The sequence below is a fragment of the Pristiophorus japonicus genome, chromosome 9 (genome assembly GCF_044704955.1).
Source record: "Pristiophorus japonicus isolate sPriJap1 chromosome 9, sPriJap1.hap1, whole genome shotgun sequence".
Lineage (NCBI taxonomy): Eukaryota > Metazoa > Chordata > Chondrichthyes > Pristiophoridae > Pristiophorus > Pristiophorus japonicus.
This window is the reverse complement of record NC_091985.1, coordinates 4430851-4453016: the sequence shown is the minus strand read 5'-3', so window position 1 is coordinate 4453016 and position 22166 is coordinate 4430851.

Sequence of the window (22166 nt, the reverse complement as noted above, 5' to 3'; positions counted from 1 at the left end):
ATTCACAGCTAGTGTACTGGGAATCTGTTAGATATCACTGGAATATTCACATCTTGTCTACTGGGAATCTGTTAGATTACCCTGGAATATTCACACCTAGTGTACAGGGAATCTGTTCGATATCACTGGAATATTCACACCCAGTTTATTGGTAATCTGTTAAGTAACCCTGGAACATTCACACCTCGCGTACTGGGATATCGTTAGATAACCCTGGAATATTCACACCGAGTGTATGGGAATCTGTTCGATATCACTGGAATATTAACACCTAGTGTACTGTGTATCTGTTAGATATCACTGGAATATTCGCAGCTAGTGTGTTCGGAATCAGTTAGATATCACTGGAATATTCACATCTACTGTACTGGTAATCTGTTCGATATCACTGGAATATTCGCACCTAGTTTTCTGGGAATCTGTTAGCTAGCACTGGAATATTCGCACCTAGTGTCCTGGGAATCTGTTAGATATCACTGGAAAAGTCACACCTGATGTACTGTGAATATGTTAGATATCACTGGAATATTCACATCTAGTGTACTGTGAATCAGTTAGATATCACTGGAATATTCACACCTAGTGTACTGGGAATCTGTTAAAAAAAAACCTGGAATATTCACACCTCGTGTACTGGGAATATGTTAGATACCACTGGAATATTAATACCTAGTGTACTGTGAATCTGTTCGATATCAGTTGAATATTCACACCTAGTTTCTTGGGAATCTGTTAGATATCAGTGGAATATTCACAGCTAGTGTATTCGGAATCTGTTAGATTACCCTGGAATATTCACACCTAGTGTACTGGGAATATGTTAGATATCACTGGAATATTCACACCTAGTGCACTGAGAATCTGTTCGATATCACTGGAATATTCACACCGAGTGTACTGGGAATTTGTTACATATCACTGGAATATTCACACCTAGTGCACTGAGAATCTGTTCGATATCACTGGAATATTCACACCGAGTGTACTGGGAATCTGTTAGATATCATTGGAATATTAACACCTAGTTTCTTGGGAATCTGTTACATATCAGTGAAATTTTCACACCTAATGTACTAGGAATCTGTTATATATCACTGGAATATTAACACCTAGTGTACTGAGAATCTGTTAGATTACCCTGGAATATTCACACCTAGTGTACTGGGAACATGTTACATATCACTGGAATATTCACACCTAGTGCACTGAGAATCTGTTCGGTTACCCTGGAATATTCACACCTCGTGTACTGGGAATCTGTTACATATCACTGGAATATTCACACCTAGTGCACTGAGAATCTGTTAGATTACCCTGGAATATTCACACCTAGTGTACTGGGAATCTGTTAGATATCACTGGAATATTCACACCTAGTGTACTGGGAATCTGTTAGATTTCCCTGGAATATTCATACCTAGTGTACTGGGAATCTGTTACATATCACTGGAATATTCACACCGAGTGTACTGGGAATCTGTTAGTTAGCCCTGGAATATTCACACCTCGTTTACTGGGAATCTGTTCGATATCACTGGAATATTGACACCTAGTGGAATGGGAATCTGTTAGCTATCACTGGAATATTCACACCGAGTGTACTGGGAATCTGTTAGTTAGCCCTGGAATATTCACACCTCGTTTACTGGGAATTTGTTCGATATCACTGGAATATTCACACCTAGTGTAATGGAAATATGTTAGATATGACTGGAATATTCACACCAAGTGTACTGGGAATCTGTCAGATAAACCTGGAATATTCACACCGAGTGTACTGGGAATCTGTTGAATAACCCTGGAATATGCACACCTGGTGTACTGGGAATCTGTTAGATATCACTGGATTATTCTCACCTAGAGTACTCGGAATCTGTTGGATATCACTGGAATATTCACTCCTAGTGTACTGGGAATCTGTTAGATATCACTGGAATATTCACATCTTGTCTACTGGGAATGTGTTAGATTACCCTGGAATATTCACACCAAGTGTACTGGGAATCTGTTAGATATCACTGGAATATTCACACTTCATCTACTGGGAATCTGTTAGATTACCCTGGAATATTCACACCGAATATACTTGGAATCTGTTACATATCACTGGAATATAGACACCTACTGTACTGGCAATCTGTTACATATCACTGGAATATTCACACCTAGTGTGCTGTTAATCAGTTAGATAACCCTGGAATATTCACACCAAGTGCACTGGGAATCTGTTCGATATCACTGGAATATTCATATCTCTTGAACTGGGTATCTGTTAGATATCACTGGAATATTCGCACCTTGTGTACTGGGAATCAGTTAGATATCACTGGAATATTCACATCTTGTCTACTGGGAATCTGTTAGATTACCCTGGAATATTCACAACAAGTGTACTGGGAATCTGTTAGATATCACTGGAATATTCACACTTCATCTACTGGGAATCTGTTAGATTACCCTGGAATATTCACACCGAGTGTACTTGGAATCTGTTACATATCACTGGAATATAGACACCTACTGTACTGGCAATCTGTTACATATCACTGGAATATTCACACCTAGTGTGCTGTTAATCAGTTAGATAACCCTGGAATATTCACACCATGTGCACTGGGAATCTGTTCGATATCACTGGAATATTCATATCTCTTGAACTGGGTATCTGTTAGATATCACTGGAATATTCGCACCTAGTGTACTGGGAATCAGTTAGATATCACTAGAATATTCACACCGAGTGTACTGGGAATCTGTAAGATATCACTGGAATATTCAGAGCTATTGTGCTTGGAAAATGTTAGATATCACTGGAAATTCACACCTGGTGTTATGGGAATCTGATCGATATCACTGAAATATTCGCTCCTAGTGTACTGGGAATCTGTTAGATAAACCGAGAATATTCACATCTAGTGTACTGGGAATCTGTTAGATATCACTGGAATATACACACCAAGTATTCTCGGAATCTGTTCGATATCACTGGAATATTCGCACCTAGTGTTCTGGGATATTGTTAGATAACCCTGGAAAATTCACACTAGTGTACTGGGAATCTGTTAGATATCACTGGAATATCCACACCTCGTCGACTGGGAATCTGTTCGATTATCCTGGAATATTCACACCTAGTTTACTGGGAATCTGTTAGATATCACTGGAATATTCACACCGAGTATACTGGGAATCTGTTAGATATCACTGGAATATTCACACCTACTGTACTGGGAATCTGTTAGATATCACTGGAATATTCACACCTAGTGTACTGGGAATCTGTTCGATATCACTGCAATATTCAAACCTCGTGTACTGGGAATCTGTTAGTTAGCCCTTGAATATTCACACCTAGTGTATTGGTAATCTGTTAGATAACCTTGGAATATTCACATCTAGTGTACTGGGATATTGTTAGATAACCCTGGAATAGTCACACCTAGTGTAGTGGGAATATGTTAGATATCACTGGAATTTTCACACCAAGTGTACTGGGAATCTGTGAGATAAACCTGGAATATTCACACCTAGTGTAGTGGGAATATGTTAGATATCACTGGAATGTACACACCTAGTGTACTACGAATTTGTTAGATATCACTGGAATATTCACACCTAGTGTACTGGGAATCTGTTAGATATCACTGGAATATTCACACCTAGTGTACTGGGAATCTGTGAGATATCACTGGAATATTCACACCTAGCGAACTGGAAATCTGTACGATATCACTGGAATATTCACTCCTAGTGTTCTGGGTATCTGTTAGATATCACTGGAATATTCATACTTAGTGTACTAGGAATCTGTTAGATATCACTGTAAAATTCACACCTAGTGTATTGGGAATCTGTTAAAATCACTGGAATATTCACACCTAGTGTACTGGGAACCTGTTAGATATCACTGGATTATTCACACCCAGTCTACTGGGAACCTGTTAGATATCACTGGATTATTCACACCTCGTGTATTGGGAATCTGTTACAGAACCCTGAAATATACACACCTAGCGTACTGGAAATCTGTTCGATATCACTGGAATATTCAATCCTAGTGTACTGTGAATATGTTAGCTAGCACTGGAATATTCACACCTAGTGCATTGGGAATCTGTTAGATAACCCTTAATATTCACACCAAGAGTGCTAGCAATCTGTTGGATATCACTGGAATATTCACACCTAGTGCACTGGAAACCTGTCAGATAATCCTGGAATAATCAGAAATCATGTACTGCGAATCTGTCAGATATCAATGGAATATTCACACCTAGTATAATAGGAATCTTTTAGATATCACTGGAATATTCGCACCTAGTGTACTGGGAATCTGTGAGATATCACTGGAATATTCACACCCAGTGTACCGGGAAACTGTTAGATATCACAGGATTATTCACACCTAGTGTATTGGGAATCTGTTACAGAACCCTGGAATATTCACATCTAGCGTACTGGAAATCTGTTTGATATCATTGGAATAATCACACCTAATGTTCTGGGAATCTGTGAGATATCACTGGATTATTCACACCTAGTGTATTGGGTATCGTTACAGATCCCTGGAATATTCACACCTAGCGTACTGGAAATCTGTTCGATATCACTGCAATATTCACACCACGTGTACTGGTAATATGTTAGCTGGCACTGAAATATTCACACCTAGTGCACTGGGAACCTGTTAGATAATCCTGGAATAATCAGACCTAGTGTACTGCGAATCTGTCAGATATCACTGGAATATTCACACATAGTGTACTGGGAATCTGTTAGATATCACTGGAATATGCACACCTAGTGTACTGGGTATCTGTTGGATATCTCTGGAATATTCATACTTAGTGTACTAGGAATCTGTTAGATATCACTGGAAAATTCACACATCGTATATTGGGAATCTGTTAGAAATCACTTGAATATTCACACCTAGTGTACTGGGAACCTGTTAGATATCACTGGATTATTCACACCCAGTCTACTGGGAACCTGTTAGATATCACTGGATTATTCACACCTAGTGTATTGGGAATCTGTTACAGAACCCTGAAATATTCACACCTAGCGTACTGGAAATCTGTTCGATATCACTGGAATATTCAATCCTAGTGTACTGTGAATATGTTAGCTAGCACTGGAATATTCACACCTAGTGCATTGGGAATCTGTTAGATAACCCTGTAATATTCACACCAAGAGTGCTGGCAATCTGTTGGATATCACTGGAATATTCACACCTAGTGTACTGGAAACCTGTTAGATAATCCTGGAATAATCAGAAATCATGTACTGCGAATCTGTCAGATATCAATGGAATATTCACACCTAGTATACTAGGAATCTTTTAGATATCACTGGAATATTCACACCTAGTGTACTGGGAATCTGTTAGATATCACTGGAACATTCACACATAGTGTACTGGGAAACTGTTAGATATCACAGGATTATTCACACCTAGTGTATTGTGTATCGTTACAGATCCCTGGAATATTCACACCTCGTGTACTGGGAATATGTTAGCTAGCACTGAAATATTCACAGCTAGTGCACTGGGAACCTGTTAGATAATCCTGGAATAATCAGACCTAGTGTACTGCGAATCTGTCAGATATCACTGGAATATTCACACATAGTGTACTGGGAATCTGTTAGATATCACTGGAATATTCACACCTATTGTACTGGGAATCTGTTAGATATCACTTGAATATTCACAATGACTGCACTGGGAATCTGTTAGATAACCGTGGAATAATCACACCTAGTGTACTGGGAATCTTTGAGATATCACCGGTATATTCACACCTAGTTTACTGGGAACCTGTTAGATATCACTGGAATATTCACACCATGTGTATTGGGAATCTGTTACATAACCCTGGAATATTCACACCTAGCGTACTGGAAATCTGTTAGTTATCACTGGAATATTCACACTGACTGTAATGGGAATCTGTTAGAAATCACTGGAATATTCATAATGACTGTACTGGGAATTTGTTAGATATCACTGGAATATTCACACCTCGTGTACTGGGAATCAGTTGGATATCACTGGATTATTCACACCTATTGTACTGGGAATCTGTTAGATAACCGTGGAATATACACTCCTAGTGTACTGGGAATCTGTTCGATATCACTGGAATATTCACACCTAGTGTACTGTGAATCTGTTTGCTAGCACTGGAATATTCACAGCTAGTGTATTGGGAATCTGTTAGATAACCCTGGAATATTCACACCAAGAGTGCTGGCAATATGTTAGATATCACTGGAATAGTCAGACCAAGTGTACTGCGAATTTGTCGGATATAACTGGAATATTCACACATAGTGTACTGGGAATCTGTTAGTTAAGTCTGGAATATTCACACCGAGTCTACGGGATTCTATTAGAAATCACTGGAATATTCACACCTGGTGTACTGGGAATCTGTTAGATATCACTTGAATATTCACACCTCGTGTACTTGGAATCTGTTAGATATCACTGGAATATTCACACCTCGTGTACTGGGAATCTGTTAGATATCACTGGAAAATTCACACCTAGTGTATTGGGATTATGTTAGATATCACTGGAATATTCAAACCTAGTGTACTGGGAACCTGTTAGATATCACTGGATTATTCACACCTAGTGTATTGGGAATCTGTTAGATAATCCTGGAATATTCACAGCTAGTGCACTGGTAACCTGTGAGATATCACTGGATTATTCGCACCTAGTGTATTGGGTATCGTTACAGATCCCTGGAATATTCACACCTAGCGTACTTGAAATCTGTTCGTAATCACTGGAATATTCACACTGACTGTACTGGGAATCTGTTAGATATCACTGGAATATTCACACCTCGTGTACTGGGAATATGTTAGCTAGCACTGAAATATTCACACCTAGTGCACTGGGAATCTGTTCGATAATCCTGGAATAATCAGACCTAGTGTACTGCGAATCTGTCAGATATCACTGGAATATTCACACATAGTGTACTGGGAATCTGTTAGATATCACTGGAATATTCACACTGACTGCACTGGGAATCTGTTAGATAACCCTGGAATATTCACACCTACTGTACTGGGAATCTTTTAGATAACCCTGGAATATTCACACCAAGAGTGCTGGCAATATGTTAGCTATCACTGGAATATTCACACCTCGTGCAGTGGGAACCTCTCAGATAGTCCTGGAATAATCAGACCTAGTGTACTGGGAATCTGTTAGATAACACTGGAATATTCACATGTAGTGTACTGGAAATCTGTTAGATAACACTGGAATATTCACACCGAGTCTACAGGATTCTGTTAGAAATCACTGGAATATTCACACCTGGTGTACTGGGAATCTGTTAGATATCACTTGAATATTCACACCTCGTATACTTAGAATCTGTTAGATATCACTGGAATACTCGCACCTAGTGTACTGGGAATCAGTTAGATATCACTTGAATATTCACACCTCGTGTACTGGGAATCTGTTAGATATCACTGGAATATTCACACCCAGTGTATTGGTAATCTGTTAGATCACCTTGGAATATTCATAACTAATGTACTGGGATAGTGTTAGATAACCCGGGAACATTAACACCTAGTGTACTGGGAATCTGTTAGATAAACCTGGAATATTCATACATAGTGTACTGGGAATCTGTTATATAACGCTGGAATATTCATACCTAGTGTACTGGGAATCAGTTAGATGTCACTGGAATATTCACACTGACTGTACTGGTAATCTGTTAGATATCACTGGAATATTCACACCGAGTGCACTGGTAATATGTTAGATATCACTGCAATATTCACACCTAGTGTACTGGGAATCAGTTAGATGTCACTGGAATATTCACATCGAGTGCACTGGGAATCTGTTAGATAGCACTGGAATATTCACATCTGGTCTCCGGGAATCTGTGAGATTACCCTGGAATATTCATACATAGTGTACTGGGAATCTGTTAGATAACTTTGGAATATTTACACCAAGTGTCCTGGGAATCTGTCAGATATCACTTGAATATTCACACCTAGTGTACTGCAAATCAGTCACTAGATTATTCACACTGACTGTACTGGGAATCTGTTAGATATCACTGGAATATTCACACCGAGTGTATTAGGAATCTGTTAGATATCACTGGAATATTCGCACCTAGTGTACTGGAAATCTGTTCGATAACCGTGGAATATTCACACCAAGTGTATTGGGAATCTGTTAGATATCACTGGAATATTCACTGCTAGTGTACTGGGAATCTGTTAGATAAACCTGGAATATTCACACCTCGTGTACTGGGAATCTGTTAGATAACCTTGGAATATTCACACCTAGTGTACTGGGAATTGGTTCGATAAACCTGGAATATTCACACCTAGTGTATTGGGATTCTATTAGATATCACTGGAATATTCACGCCTAGTGCACTGGGAATCTTTTTGATATTGCTGGAATATTCACACTGACTGTACTGGGAATCTGTTAGATATCACTGGAATATTCATTCCTCGTGTGCTGGGAATCTGTTAGATATCACTGGAATATTCGCACCTAGCGTACTGGAAATCTGTTAGATATCACTGGAATAGTCACACCTAGTGTACTGGGAATCTGTTAGCTAAAACTGGAATATTCACAACTAGTGTTTGGGAATATGTTAGATAACCCTGGAATATTCATTCCTCGTGTCGTGGGTAGCTGTTAGATATCAGTGGAGTGTTCGCACCTAGTGTACTGGGTATCTATTTGCTATAACTGGAATATTCACACCCAGTTAGATAACCGTGGAATATTTGCATCTAGTGCACTGGGATTCTGTTAGATATTACTGGAATATTCACACCTAGTGTACTGGGAATCTGTTAGATATCACTGGAATATTCAAACCTAGTGTACTGGGAGTCTATTAGATATCATTGAAATAGTCACACCTAGTGTACTGGGAATCTGTTAGATATCACTTTAATATTCACACTGACTGTACTAAAAATCAATTAGATTTCACTGGAATATTCATACCTACTATGCTGGGAATCTGCTAAATAACTTCTTGTTCTGAAATTATGCACCCTCCTTCTAGATTCCCCCATGACGGAAACATCCTCTCTGCATCTACCCTCTCAAGCCCGCTCATCAATTTACTCCGATCACCTCTCGTTCTTCTGAACTCCATTGAGTATTGGCCCAACCTGATCAACCTTCCTTCATAAGACAACCCCTTCTTCTTCGGAACAACCTTATGAACCTTCTCTGAACTGCTTCCAATGCAATATATCCCTCCTTAAATATGGAGACCAACACTGTAAACAGTACACCAGATGTGGTCTCACCAATGCCCTGTGCAGTTGTTGCAAGACTTCCCAACTTTCATACTCTTTCCCCCTTGCAATAAAGGCCAAAATTCCATTTGTCTTCTTAATTAATTGCTATTCCTGCATGCTATGTTTTTGTGTTTCATGTACAAGGACCCCCAGTACGCCTGCACTGCAGCACTTTGCAATCTCTCTCCATTTAAATAATAACTTGCTTTTGTTTTTCTCCTACCAAAGTGGATAACCTCTTTTTTTCCCACATTATTGTCCATCTGCTAAATATTTGCTCCCTCATTTAACCTTTGCAGATTTTTTGCTTTTTGCTCAAAACCTGCTTTCCCACCTATCAGCAAATTTGGCTATATTACATTGTATGCCTTTGTTTTCAATGTTATACTATCATTAACGTCTTTAATCTGTGGAATTAACTGCTCAGAGAGCTGTGGAAGCTGGGACATTGAATAAATTTAAGACAGAGATAGACAGTTTGTTAAACCATAAGGGAATAAGGGGTTATGGGGAGCGGGCAGGGAAGTGGAGCTGAGTCTATGATCGGATCAGCCATGATCATATTAAATGGTGGAGCAGGCTCGAAGGGCCACATGGTCTACTCCTGCTCCTATTTCTTGTGTTCTTATGTTAAAATAATTTCAATTTGATACCATCCTTTACTTCTTAGTTAGCCACGGATGGTTCATACTTCTCTTAGAGTCTTGCTTTCTCACTGGAATATATCTTTGCTGAGAATTATGAAATAACTCTTTAAATGTTTGCCACTGCTTTTCTACCGTCTTACCCTTTAATATATTTTCCAATCTACTTTAGCCAACCTTTGTAATTGCCTTTATTTAAATTCAGGACACTGGTTTGAGAACCAACTTTCTCACCCTGAAACTGAATTTGAAATTCTACCATGTTATGATCACTCTTCCCAAGAGGCTATTTCACTATGAGGGCTTTAATTAATCTAGACTCATTACACGTTACACATAAAATAGGCTGCTCCCTGGTCAGTTCCATAATATATTGTTCCAAGAAACAATGCTGCATACAATCTATGAATTCTTCCTCAAGGCTACTTTTGCCAATCAGAAATAGGAACGTGCAGCACGCGTAATGGGAAAAGTGCATGCGAGCCACAAGGGCAAGAGAAAGAAGATGAATCTAACAGAGAGACAGAGAGCAGAAAATGGAAATAATTAAAATGAAGGAAGCAAATTAAACATTTACAGGGAGAGAGACAGTAGGTTTCCAGCTCTGAGTGATATCTCAGAGATCAACGAGTCAGTATAATGAAGGATAATTCCAGTTTCAGAGCACAGTGATGCACTGCAAGTTTGGGAATATTTCTTCTGCTCCAACATGTCTTTATTCTGTCATGCTATCAGAAATACAGATTTGCAGGTAGAGTAGATGACTCTAAATTTGCAACCTTAAGATTTTTTTAATATTATTGATATTTTCCCATTAAAGGTGCAGTTGTCCCTGTCCTGACCCAGTCTCCGAGCCTGGAACGTGTCACAGAGGGTCACTCGGCGCAGTTGCAGTGCACCATGCGGAACGCCAGAGTGAGTGACACCGATGTCCACTGGTACCGGCAACTACCGGGGCAAGATACGGAGTGGGTTTTAACACATGAGGCAAGTGGCAGAACACGAGGGAGCCCAGGTTCCACTGACCGTCTCCAGCCTTCCAGAGACACCTCCAATAACAGCTTCATTCTGACAGTCACAGACGTGCAGCCCAGTGACACTGCCGCCTATTACTGTAAAGTGTGGGGCGATATCAGCGGGAACGGAACCCAGCTCAATGTAACCAGTGGAGAGCCATCCAGGAATGGGAATGATTTGAATGGAATCGGGGGAGCGATATCCAGGATTGAGAACGTTTTGAACGGAACCAGTGGAGAGATATTCAGGAATGGGAAAGAATTGAATGCAACCAGTGGAGAGATATTCAGGAATGGGAAAGAATTGAATGCAACCAGTGGAGAGATATTCAGGAATGGGAAAGAATTGAATACAACAGTGGGAGAGATATTCAGGAAAGGGAAAGATTTGAATGGAACCAGTGGGGAGATATTCAGGAATGTGAAAGATTTGAATGCAACAGGGGGAGAGATATTCAGGAAAGGGAAAGATTTGAATGGAACCAGTGGGGAGATATTCAGGAATAGGAAAGAATTGAATGCAACCAGTGGAGAGATATTCTGGAATGGGAAAGAATTGAATGCAACCAGTAGAGAGATATTCAGGAATGGGAAAGATTTGAATGGAACAGGGGGAGAGATATTCAGTAATGGGAAAGATTTGAATGGAACAGCGGGAGAGAAATTCAGGAATCAGAATTATTTGAATGGAACAGGGAGAGTGAAAATCAGGAATAGGAAAGATTTGAATAGAACAGTGGGAGAGATATTCAGGAATGGGAATTATTTGAATGGAACCAGTGGAGAGAAATACAGGAATGGGAAAGATTTGAATGGAACAGGGGGCGAGATATTCAGGAATGGGAAAGATTTGAATGGAACCAGTGGAGAGATATTCTGGAATGGGGAAGAGTTGAATGAAACCAGTGGAGAGATATTCAGGAATTGGAAAGATTTGAATGAAACCAGTGGAGAGATATTCAGGAATGGGAATTATTTGAATGAAACCAGTGGAGAGATATTCAGGAATGGGAATTATTTGAATGGAACAGGGGAAGAGATATTCAGAAATGGTTATTATTTGAATGGAACCAGAGGCAATTTATTCAGGAATAGGAATTATTTGAATGGAACCAGTGGAGAGATATTCTGGAATGGGAAAGATTTGAATGGAACAGGAGGAGAGATATTCAGGAATGGGAAAGATTTGAATGAAACCAGTGGAGAGATATTCAGGAATGGGAATTATTTGAATGGAACAGGGGGAGTGATATTCAGGAATGGGAATTATTTGAATGAAACCAAAGGAGAGATATTCGGGAATGAAAATTATTTGAATGGAACAGGGGGAGAGATATTCAGGAATGGGAATTATTTGAATGGAACAGGGGGAGAGATACTCAGGAATGGGAAAGATTTGAATGGAACCAGTGGAGAGATATTCAGGAATGGGAAAGGTTTGAATGGAACCAGTGGAGAGATATTCAGGAATGGGAAAGAATTGAATGCAACAGGGGGAGAGATATTCAGGAAAGGGAAAGATTTAAATGGAACCAGTGGAGAGATATTCTGGAATGGGAAAGAATTGAATGCAACCAGTGGAGAGATATTCAGGAATGGGAAAGATTTAAATGGAACAGGGGGAGAGATATTCAGGAATGGGAATTATTTAAATGGAACCAGTGGAGAGAAATACCGGAATGGGAAAGATTTGAATGGAACAGGAGGCGAGATATTCAGGAATGGGAAAGATTTGAATGGAACCAGCGGAGAGATATTCTGGAATGGGAATTATTTGAATGGAAAAGCAGGAGATATATTCAGGAATGGGAAAGATTTGAATGGAACGAGCGGAGAGATATTCAGGAATGGGAAAGAATTGAATGCAACCAGTAGAGAGATATTCAGGAATGGGAAAGATTTGAATGGAACAGGGGGCGAGATATTCAGGAATGGGAAAGATTTGAATGGAACCAGTGGAGAGATATTCTGGAATGGGGAAGAGTTGAATGAAACCAGTGGAGAGATATTCAGGAATTGGAAAGATTTGAATGAAACCAGTGGAGAGATATTCAGGAATGGGAATTATTTGAATGAAACCAGTGGAGAGATATTCAGCAATGGGAATTATTTGAATGGAACAGGGGAAGAGATATTCAGGAATGGGAATTATTTGAATGGAACCAGAGGCAATTTATTCAGGAATGGGAATTATTTGAATGGAACCAGTGGAGCGATATTCTGGAATGGGAAAGATTTGAATGGAACAGGAGGAGAGATATTCAGGAATGGGAAAGATTTGAATGAAACCAGTGGAGAGATATTCAGGAATGGGAATTATTTGAATGGAACAGGGGGAGTGATATTCAGGAATGGGAATTATTTGAATGAAACCAAAGGAGAGATATTCGGGAATGAAAATTACTTGAATGGAACAGGGGGAGAGATATTCAGGAATGGGAATTATTTGAATGGAACAGGGGGAGAGATACTCAGGAATGGGAAAGATTTGAATGGAACCAGTGGAGAGATATTCAGGAATGGGAAAGGTTTGAATGGAACCAGTGGAGAGATATTCAGGAATGGGAAAGAATTGAATGCAACAGGGGGAGAGATATTCAGGAAAGGGAAAGATTTAAATGGAACCAGTGGAGAGATATTCTGGAATTGGAAAGAATTGAATGCAACCAGTGGAGAGATATTCAGGAATGGGAAAGATTTAAATGGAACAGGGGGAGAGATATTCAGGAATGGGAATTATTTAAATGGAACCAGTGGAGAGAAATACCGGAATGGGAAAGATTTGAATGGAACAGGAGGCGAGATATTCAGGAATGGGAAAGATTTGAATGGAACCAGCGGAGAGATATTCTGGAATGGGAATTATTTGAATGGAAAAGCAGGAGATATATTCAGGAATGGGAAAGATTTGAATGGAACGAGCGGAAAGATATTCAGGAATGGGAAAGATTTGAATGAAACCAGTGGAGAGATATTCAGGAATGGGAAAGATTTGAATGGAACCAGTGGAGAGATATTCTGGAATGGGGAAGAGTTGAATGAAACCAGTGGAGAGATATTCAGGAATGGGAATTATTTGAATGGAACAGGGGAAGAGATATTCAGGAATGGGAATTATTTGAATGGAACCAGAGGCAATTTATTCAGGAATGGGAATTATTTGAATGGAACCAGTGGAGAGATATTCAGGAATGGGAAAGATTTGAATGGAACAGGAGGAGAGATATTCAGGAATGGGAAAGATTTGAATGAAACCAGTGGAGAGATATTCAGGAATGGGAATTATTTGAATGGAACAGGGGGAGTGATATTCAGGAATGGGAATTATTTGAATGGAACCAGAGGCAATTTATTCAGGAATGGGAATTATTTGAATGGAACCAGTGGAGAGATATTCAGGAATGGGAAAGATTTGAATGGAACAGGAGGAGAGATATTCAGGAATGGGAACGATTTCAATGAAACCAGTGGAGAGATATTCAGGAATGGGAATTATTTGAATGGAACAGGGGGAGTGATATTCAGGAATGGGAATTATTTGAATGAAACCAAAGGAGAGATATTCGGGAATGAAAATTATTTGAATGGAACAGGGGGAGAGATATTCAGGAATGGGAATTGTTTGAATGGAACAGGGGGAGAGATATTCAGGAATGGGAAAGGTTTGAATGGAACCAGTGGAGAGATATGCAGGAATGGGAAAGAATTGAATGCAACAGGGGGAGAGATACTCAGGAAAGGGAAAGATTTAAATGGAACCAGTGGAGAGATTTTCAGGAATGGGAAAGAATTGAATGCAACCAGTGGAGAGATATTCTGGAATGGGAAAGAATTGAATGCAACCAGTGGAGAGATATTCAGGAATGGGAAAGATTTAAATGGAACAGGGGGAGAGATATTCAGGAATTGGAATTATTTGAATGGAACCAGTGGAGAGAAATACTGGAATGGGAAAGATTTGAATGGAACAGGAGGCGAAATATTCAGGAATGGGAAAGATTTGAATGGAACCAGCGGAGAGATATTCTGGAATGGGAATTATTTGAATGGAAAAGCAGGAGATATATTCAGGAATGGGAAATATTTGAATGGAACGAGCGGAGAGATATTCAGGAATGGGAAAGATTTGAATGAAACCAGTGGAGAGATATTCAGGAATGGGAAAGATTTGAATGGAACCAGTGGAGAGATATTCTGGAATGGGGAAGAGTTGAATGAAACCAGTGGAGAGATATTCAGGAATTGGAAAGATTTGAATGAAACCAGTGGAGAGATATTCAGGAATGGGAATTATTTGAATGAAACCAGTGGAGAGATATTCAGGAATGGGAATTATTTGAATGGAACAGGGGAAGAGATATTCAGGAATGGGAATTATTTGAATGGAACCAGAGGCAATTTATTCAGGAATGGGAATTATTTGAATGGAACCAGTGGAGAGATATTCAGGAATGGGAAAGATTTGAATGGAACAGGAGGAGAGATATTCAGGAATGGGAAAGATTTGAATGAAACCAGTGGAGAGATATTCAGGAATGGGAATTATTTGAATGGAACAGGGGGAGCGATATTCAGGAATGGGAATTATTTGAATGAAACCAAAGGAGAGATATTCGGGAATGAAAATTATTTGAATGGAACAGGGGGAGAGATATTCAGGAATGGGAATTATTTGAATGGAACAGGGGGAGAGATACTCAGGAATGGGAAAGATTTGAATCGAACCAGTGGAGAGATATTCAGGAATGGGAAAGGTTTGAATGGAACCAGTGGAGAGATATTCAGGAATGGAAAAGAATTGAATGCAACAGGGGGAGAGATATTCAGGAAAGGGAAAGATTTAAATGGAACCAGTGGAGAGATTTTCAGGAATGGGAAAGAATTGAATTCAACCAGTGGAGAGATATTCTGGAATGGGAAAGAATTGAATGCAACCAGTGGAGAGATATTCAGGAATGGGAAAGATTTAAATGGAACAGGGGGAGAGATATTCAGGAATGGGAATTATTTAAATGGAACAGGAAGCGAGATATTCAGGAATGGGAAAGATTTGAATGGAACCAGCGGAGAGATATTCTGGAATGGGAATTATTTGAATGGAAAAGCAGGAGATATATTCAGGAATGGGAAAGATTTGAATGGAACAGGGGGAGAGACATTCAGGAATGGGAATTATTTGAATGGAACAGCGGGAGAGATATTCAGGAATGGGAAAGATTTGAATGGAACCAGTGGAGAAATATTCAGGAATGGGAAAGATTTGAATGGAACAGGGGGAGAGACATTCAGGAATGGGAATTATTTGAATGGAACAGCGGGAGAGATATTCAGGAATGGGAAAGATTTGAATGGAACCAGTGGAGAGATTTTAAGGAATTGGAAAGATTTGAATAGAACAGCGGGAGAGATATTCAGGAATGGGATTGATTTGAATGGAACAGGGGGACAGATATTCAGGAATGGGAATTATTTGAATGGAACAGGGAGAGAGATATTCAGGAATGGGAATTATTTGAATGGAACCAGTGGAGAAATATTCAGGAATGGGAAAGATTTGAATGGAACCAGCGGAGAGATATTCAGGAATGGAAATTATTTGAATGGAACCAGTGGAGAGATTTTCAGGAATGGGAAAGATTTGAATGGAACCAGCGGAGAGTCATTCAGGAATGGGATAGATTTGAATGGAACAGGGGGAGAGATATTCAGGAATGGGAAAGATTTGAATGGAACCAGTGGAGAGATATTCAGGAATGGGAAAGATTTGAATGGAACCAGTGGAGAGATTTTAAGGAATGGGAAAGATTTGAATAGAACAGTCGGAGAGATATTCAGGAATGGGAAAGATTTGAATGGAACAGGGGGAGAGATATTCAGGAATGGGAATTATTTGAATGGAACAGGGGGAGAGACATTCAGGAATGGGGATTATTTGAATGGAACAGGGGGAGAGATATTCAGGAATGGGAAAGATTTGATTGGAACCAGCGGAGAGTCATTCAGGAATGGGAAAGATTTGAATGGAACCAGCGGAGCGATATTCATGAATGGAAACGATTTGCATGGAACAGTGCGAGAGATATTCAGGAATGGGAATTATTTGAATGGAACCAGTGGAGAGATATTCAGGAATGGGAAAGATTTGAATGTAACAGGGGGAGAGACATTCAGGAATGGGAAAGATTTGAATGGAACAGGGGGAGAGATATTCAGGAATGGGAAAGATTTGAATGGAACCAGTGGAGAGATATTCAGGAATGGGAAAGATTTGAATGGAACAGGGGGAGAGACATTCAGGAATGGGAATTGTTTGAATGGAACCAGTGGAGAGATAATCAGGAATGGGAAAGATTTGAATGCAACAGCGGGAGAGATATTCAGGAATAGGAAAGATTTGAATGGAACCAGCGGAGAGTCATTCAGGAATGGGAAAGATTTGAATGGAACAGGGGGAGAGATATTCAGGAATGGGAAAGATTTGAATGGAACCAGTGGAGAGATTTTCAGGAATGGAAAAGATTTGAATGGAACAGCGGGAGAGATATTCAGGAATGGTAAAGATTTGAATGAAACCAGTGGAGAGATATTCAGGAATGGGAAAGATTTGAATGAAACCAGTGGAGAGATATTCAGGAATTGGAATTACTTGAAGGGAACCAGTGGAGGGATATTCAGGAATGGGAATTATTTGAATGGAACCAGTGGAGCGATATTCAGGAATGGGAAAGATTTGAATCGAACAGGGGGAGAGATATTCAGGAATGGGAAAGATTTGAATGGAACCAGTGGAGAGATTTTAAGGAATGGGAAAGATTTGAATAGAACAGCGGGAGAGATATTCAGGAATGGGATTGATTTGAATGGAACAGGGGGAATGATATTCAGGAATGGGAATTATTTGAATGGAACAGGGAGAGAGATATTCAGGAATGGAAATTATTTGAATGGAACCAGTGGAGGAATATTCAGGAATGGGAATTGTTTGAATGGAACCAGCGGAGAGATATTCAGGAATGGGAAAGATTTGAATGGAACAGCGGGAGAGATATTCAAGAATGGGAAAGATTTGAATGGAACCAGCGGAGAGTCATTCAGGAATGGGAAAGATTTGAATGGAACAGGGGGAGAGATATTCAGGAATGGGAAAGATTTGAATGGAACCAGTGGAGAGATTTTCAGGAATGGGAAAGATTTGAATGGAACAGGGGGAGAGACATTCAGGAATGGGAGTTATTTGAATGGAAGCAGCGGAGAGATATTCAGGAATGGGAAAGATTTGAATGGAACAGGGGGAGAGATATTCAGGAATGGGAAAGATTTGAATGAAACAGGGGGAGAGATATTCAGGAATGGGAAAGATTTGAATGGAACCAATGGAGCGATATTGAGGAATGGGAAAGTTTTGAATCGAACAGGGGGAGAGATATTCAGGAATGGGAAAGATTTGAATGGAACCAGTGGAGAGATTTTAAGGAATGGGAAAGATTTGAATAGAACAGTCGGAGAGATATTCAGGAATGGGAAAGATTTGAATGGAACAGGGGGAGAGATATTCAGGAATGGGAATTATTTGAATGGAACAGGGGGAGAGATATTCAGGAATGGGAATTATTTGAATGGAACCAGTGGAGAGATATTCAGGAATGGGAAAGATTTGAATGTAACAGGGGGAGAGACATTCAGGAATGGGAAAGATTTGAATGGAACCAGCAGAGAGATATTCAGGAATGGGAAAGCTTTGAATGGAACGGGGGAAGAGATATTCAGGAATGGGAAAGATTTGAATGAAACCAGTGGTGTGATATTCAGGAATGGGAAAGATTTGAATGGAACAGGGGAAGAGATATTCAGGAATGGGAATTATTTGAATGGAACCAGTGGAGAGATATTCAGGAATGGAAAAGATTTGAATGGAACAGGGGGAGAGATATTCAGGAATGGGAAAGATTTGAATGGAACCAGTGGAGAGATATTCAGGAATGGGAAAGATTTGAATGGAACAGGGGGAGAGACGTTCAGGAATGGGAATTGTTTGAATGGAACCAGTGGAGAGATAATCAGGAATGGGAAAGATTTGAATGCAACAGCGGGAGAGATATTCAGGAATGGGAAAGATTTGAATGGAACCAGCGGAGAGTCATTCAGGAATGGGAAAGATTTGAATGGAACAGGGGGAGAGATATTCTGGAATGGGAAAGATTTGAATGGAACCAGTGGAGAGATATTCAGGAATGGGAAAGATTTGAATGGAACCAGTGGAGAGATTTTCAGGAATGGAAAAGATTTGAATGGAACAAGGGGAGAGATATTCAGGAATGGGAAAGATTTTAATGGAACCATAGGAGAGATATTCAGGAATGGGAAAGATTTGAATGGAACCAGTGGAGAGATATTCAGGAATGGGAAAGATTTGAATGGAACCAGTGGAGAGATTTTCAGGAATGGGAAAGATTTGAATGGAACAGGGGGAGAGACATTCAGGAATGGGAGTTATTTGAATGGAAGCAGCAGAGAGATATTCAGGAATGGGAAAGATTTGAATGGAACCAGCGGAGACTCATTCAGGAATGGGAAAGATTTTAATCGAACAGGGGGAGAGATATTCAGGAATGGGAAAGATTTGAATGGAACAGGGAGAGAGATATTCAGGAATGGGAAAGATTTTAATGGAACCATCGGAGAGATATTCAGGAATGGGAAAGATTTGAATGGAACAGGGGGAGAGACATTCAGGAATGGGAATTATTTGAATGGAACAAGGGGAGAGATATTCAGGAATATGAATTATTTGAATGGAACCAGTGGAGAGATATTCTGGTATGGGAAAGATTTGAATGGAACAGCGGGAGCAATATCCAGGAATGGGACTGAAGTGACTGTAACCGTCAGAGAAACCTACAGAAATGGGACTGAGTTAAATGCAGAACGTAAGTATGTGTTATTATTTTCATTTCCTTAAAAGCAGCCTTGCATTTATACAGCACATGACCATAGAATCATAGAAATTTACAGCAGGGTATGTGGCCATTTCGGCCCATCCTGTCCGCGTCGGCTGACCACGAGTTATCCAGCCCAATTCCACTCTCCAAATCTTGGTTCGTAGCCCTGTAAGTTATGGTATTTTCTGCACATCCAAGTATCTTTTAAATGTGGTGAGTGTTCCTCCTTCTACCAGCCTTTCAGGCAGTGAGTTCCAGACCCCCACAACCCTCTGCATGAAGAAACTTCCCCTCATATTTTCTCTAAACCTCTCCCCAATTACTTTAAATCTATGCCCCCTGGTTGTTAATCCCCTTGCCAGGCCCTTCTTAATTTTATACACCTCAATCAAGTCTCCTCTAAGCCTCCCCTTTTGCAAAGAAAACAAACCCAGCATCTTCAATCTTTCCTCAAAGCCAAAATTCTCCAGTTGAGGCAAATTTTTTGTAAATCTCAGCTGCACCCTTTCCAGTGCAATCACATCTTTCCTGTAATGTGGTGACCAGAACTGCACGCAGTACTCCAGCTGCGGCCTAACCAGTGTTTTATATAGTTCAAGCATAACCTCCCTGCTCTTGTATATATAACAACACTCCCCGCCCAAAGTCAATAGCGTAACTATTTACAAGATGAGTCGATCTGGGGCCTTCCTTTCCCTGGTGATTATCTCGGTGCAAATGCTGGTTTTGGTGAGTCATTTGTTGGGCCCTCGCTGGGCAGCTGTGCAGCTGGCCTTGCTGGGCTGCTGGGGGTGGTGAGTCCTGCTGGGCTGCTGCAGGTGATGGGTTCTGCTTCGTGGTCAACCGCTGTGTCGGTTGCCACTGGTGTGTGTGTTGGGGGGGTCAAAAAAGATAGGGTCTAATTTGGGTTGCTCTGAATAGTCCGTGAATCTGAGTTTAGTTTGGTCCAAGTGTTTCCTGTAGATGAGTCCATTTGAAAGTTTGACCCGAAATACCCTACTCCCCTCTTTGGCCACGACAGTGCCGGGAAGCCACTTAAGACCTTGTCCATAGTTCAACACAAATACAGGATCATTAATCTCAATTTCGCATGACACATTTGCACTATCGTGATATGTACTTTGTTGAAACCGCCTGCTCTCTACCCGTTCGTGTAGCTCAGGGTGGACTAACGAGAGCCTTGTCTTAAGTGCCCTTTTCATGAGCAGTTCAGCGGGTGGGATCCCAGTGAGCGAGTGGGGTCTCGTGCGGTAACTAAACAGGACTCGGGAGAGGCGAGTCTACAGTATGCTTCGGTTACCCTCTTCAAGCTCTGCTTGATAGTATGCACTACTCTCTCTGCCTGACCATTGGACGCTGGTTTGAACGGGGCAGATGTGACATGTTTGATCCCATTGCGGGTCATGAACTCTTTGAACTCGGCACTGGTGAAACACGGCCCGTTGTCACTCACAAGGACATCAGGCAGGCTGTGCATGGCAAACATAGCCCGCAGGCTTTCAGTGGTGGCGGCGGACGTGCTTGCTGACATATTCAATCAATTTGGAGTATGCATCTACAACCACTAGGAACATTTTGCCCAAGAACGGGCCTGCAAAGTCGACATGGACACTAGACCACGGTTTGGAGGGCCAAGACCTTAAACTTAGTGGCGCCTCCCTGGGTACATTGCTTAACTGTGAACATGTGTTACATTTGTGCACGCAGGACTCCAAGTCCGCATCGATACTGGGCCACCACACGTGGGATCTGGCTATCGCTTTCATCATTACGATGCCTGGGTGGGTACTGTGGAGATCACTAATGAAAGTGTCCCTGTCCTTTTTAGGCACCACTACCTGATTACCCCACAGAAGGCAGTCTGCCTATATAGACATTTCATCTTTGCGCCGCTGGTACGGCTTTATTTCTTCCTGCATTTCTAGTGGGACACTGGACCAGCTCCTGTGGAGCACACAGTTTTTTTTACGAAGGACAGTAAGGGGTCCTGGCTCTTCCAGGTTCTAATCTGTTGGGCAGTAACAGGTGATTGCTCACTCTCAAATGCTTCCATTACCATGACTAAATCTGCGGGCTGTGCCAATTCCACCCCCGTGGTGGGCAAAAACCATGCCAAAAATTGCTGGTCACGGGAATGTGGGAAGGGAGGACCTTGAGACAATCACTATCACTAGGGGGGTAGTGCTGGATAGGCTAATGGGACTCAAGGTAGACAAGCCCCCTGG